This window comes from Bison bison, unplaced genomic scaffold, assembly GCF_000754665.1.
Source record: "Bison bison bison isolate TAMUID 2011002044 unplaced genomic scaffold, Bison_UMD1.0 scf7180017864355, whole genome shotgun sequence".
Classification (NCBI taxonomy): Eukaryota; Metazoa; Chordata; class Mammalia; order Artiodactyla; family Bovidae; genus Bison; species Bison bison.
Genome location: NW_011494927.1, coordinates 63,682 through 67,457, shown reverse-complemented (window position 1 = coordinate 67,457; position 3,776 = coordinate 63,682).

Here is a 3,776-nt window from a genome sequence, read left to right as displayed (position 1 = left end):
TACGGACTCGATGGACATGAGTCTGGGTGAACTCCGGGAGTTGGTGATGGACAGGGAGGCCTGGCGTGCTGTGATTCATGGGGTCGCAAAGAGTCGGACACGATTGAGCGACTGAACTGAACTGAACAGCTTATGAGGTGGATTATACTTCTCACTTGATATTAAAAGAAATAAAAATGTAAGCTTGCCAGAAATGCACCCCAGATCAAGTTGCAAGTGGGAAAAGGCAAGATTCTAGTCTGGTATTTCTGATTGCCAGACTAATATGCTCAGTCACTGGGACTATCATTTTCAACATTTTGCAGAAGGATAAGGTGAATTCTGATGCTGGGAGGGATTGGGGGCAGGAGGAAAAGGGGACGACAGAAGATAAGATGGCTGGATGGCATCACCGACTGGATGGACATGAGTTTGGGTGAACCCCGGGAGTTGGTAATGGACAGGGAGGCCTGGCGAGCTGTGATTCATGCGGTCCCAAAGAGTCGGACATGACTGAGTGACTGAACTGAACTGAATAATTTTTACTAAGCATCACCATTATTGAAGAACTTACCTTCTGGTCTTAGATTATATTAATGATATATGAGGGTATTCAGAAATAATCCCATCTTCAAATTGACCTACTTTTAGGATAAGGAACTTTTAATATGAAAGATGTGACACATTCAGAAAGAAGTTATTCAGATAACTCAATATCAAATCAATAGTAGAAAAATCGTTCTATATGTTTACATATTTCCTTCTAGCCTAAAGAGCCAATGAAATTTCACAAAAAACCTGGAACCTGAATTTAGAATAAATTGACTTAGAAAACCATAGAGAAATGATCGTCCATGGATCAGTTCAGTTCAGTTCAGTTGCTCAGTCATGTCCGACTCTTTGCGACCCCATAAACTGCAGCATGCCAGGCCTCCCTGTCCATTGGGTAAACTCCCAGAGTTTACCCAAACTCATGTTCATTGAGTCGGTGATGCCATCCAACCATCTCATCCTCTGTCGTCCCCTTCTCCTGTCTGCTCCAAAAGTCAGCAGGCAGAAAATGTGGTGGAAAGACCTCCAAATGGGTCTTTCAACTCTTGACAAGTCTTTCTCTGGAAATGTAAATAACAGATAAAGACATTTTCAATTGCATGTGTGGATATTTAACAAGGTTCCAATATAGGTTCAAGGACTTTGTTTTATAGCTGCTGTTTTCTCTCCCAGGAATTATCTGCTTTGATGGAAAGGTATTTTCTTAGAAGCAGGTATTCTGAAGAGACATGCTTGAGAAACACACATTCTTGAGTTGGGAATTGTATTCCCTGCACTTGCAGCTAAAATAGGTGAATCCCCTTTATACGAGCCTGGTTTTCTAAGGACAAATGCCATGTGAATGACAAGGAGAGCAGTATTCCAGCCTTGGGACCTGCAATGTAGTTAATTTGTGCACTCACGTCAGAGAGAGAACTCCTTTCTTATTATCAGTATTAAAGTTCCTGGAAACCTAGTACTGATTTCTTGAGAGCTGGAGCAGTGAGGCCAAAAAACTAATGGCAGCCATTTAAAAGTATTTGAATACAAAACTTGTTTTGCACAATCATTAGAAGGCTATTAATATAGAGAAACTAGAAAGTATCCAGTAAGTTATGTCTGGGACAGTTGTGATAGTCATTATGGAATACTAAGTGACATTACACACGTGGGTAGATACATAAAACACAAGAAATTAGTTCTGATTTCAAAGTGAATTATTTGACATCTCTGTCACTTGGTATCATTTTGGTCATTCTAGCAAGTATTAGTGATAAACTTTTGAGGTTTTAGTTTGCTTTCTTGATAACTACTGAAGCTGATAATTTTTAATGCTATTATATTTTAGGCAATTTCTACTCCTTTTTGTGGAAGGTTTTTTGTTTTTGTTTTATTTTAAAGACCTCTGTGCAATTTGAAATAGAATAACAGAATACAGAACAGTCTTCTGGACTCTGGGAGAGGGCAAGGGTGGGATGAATGGGAGAATGGCACTGGAACATATATATTACCATATGTGAGATGGGTCACCAGTGCAGGTTGTATGCATGAGACAGAGTGTTTGGGGCTGGTGTACTCGGATGACCCAGAGGGATGGGACGGGGAGGGAGGTGGGAGGGGGTTTCAGGATGGGGAACACATGTACACTTGGGGTGGATTCATGTCAGTGTATGGCAAAACCAATACAGTAGTGTGAAGTAATTAGCCTCCAATTAAAATAAATAAAATTATATTAAAAAAAGACCTCTATGCAATTTAAAATAGGAGTTCTGGGTGTCTTATCACTAAACTATAGGTGAGATATATATATATATATATATATATATATATATATATTATAGATATAGTTCTTATTTCATGTATAAATAAAAATTTACACATAAATTTATATGTAATGTAAAATTTTCTACATATGAATATAGATACAATGTTTTTCTACTCTGTGGATAGCCTATTTACTTTAAAAATGTATGATCTTTAATGATCAGAAGGTTTAAAATGTTGACAATGTTAAACTTTTTAGTTTCTTTATGGTTCTTGATCGTATTTTTCCTACATATTTTTTTATAGGTTTAACTTTGATATCTTGATCTCTTTTTGAACTAATTTTTGTCTATAGCATGAGGTAGTGGTTGAGAGTCCTTTTTTTCATATAAGGATATCCAGTGATCTGCTGTAATCTGCTGAAAAATATATTCTTTCTGCTTTAATTACTTTATTTTTGTAAAACAATTCATCTTTTTAAGTCTATTTCTGAACTTTCTATTATGTTTCAATTATTTTTATGTTTATTCTTATATCAATATTTCACAATCTTGCTTTCATTCATTTCAGTTCAGTTCAGTTCAGTCGCTCAGTTGTGTCCGACTCTTTGCAGACCCCATGAATCCCAGGACGCCAGACCTCCCTGTCCATCACCAACTCCCGGAGTTCACTCAGACTCACATCCATCCAGTTGTTGATGCCATCCAGCCATCTCATCCTCTGTCGTCCCCTTCTCCTGCCCCCAATTCCTCCGAGCATCAGAGATTTTTCGAATGAGTCAACTATTTGCATGAGGTGACCAAAGTACTGGAGTTTCAGCTTCAGCATCATTCCTTCCAAAGAAATCCCAGGGCTGATCTCCTTCAGAATGGACTGGTTGGATCTCCTTGCAGTCCAAGGGACTCTCAACAGTCTTCTCCAACACGACACTTCAAAAGCATCAATTCTTCGGCGCTCAGCCTTCTTCACAGTCCAACTCTCACATCCATACGTGACCGCAGGAAAAACCATAGCCTTGACTAGACGGACCTTTGTTGGCAAAGTAATGTCTCTACTTTTGAACATGCTATCTAGGTTGGTGATAACTTTTCTTCCAAGGAATAAGTGTCTTTTAATTTAATGGCTGCAGTCACCATCTGCAGTGATCTTGGACCCCCCCCCAAAAATAAAGTCTGCTACTGTTTCCACTGTTTCCCCATCTATTTCCCATGCAGTGATGGGACCAGATGCCATGATCTTCGCTTTCTGAATGTTGAGCTTTAAGCCAACTTTTTCACTCTCCACTCTCACTTTCATCAAGAGGCTTTTTAGTTCCTCTTCACTTTCTGCCATAAGGGTGGTGTCATCTGCATATCTGAGGTTATTGATATTTCTCCCATAAATCTTGATTCCAGCTTGTGCTTCTTCCAGCCCAGCGTTTCTCATGATGTACTCTGCATAGAAGTTAAATAAGCAGGGTGACAATAGACAGCCTTGACGTACTCTTATTCTTATTTGGAACC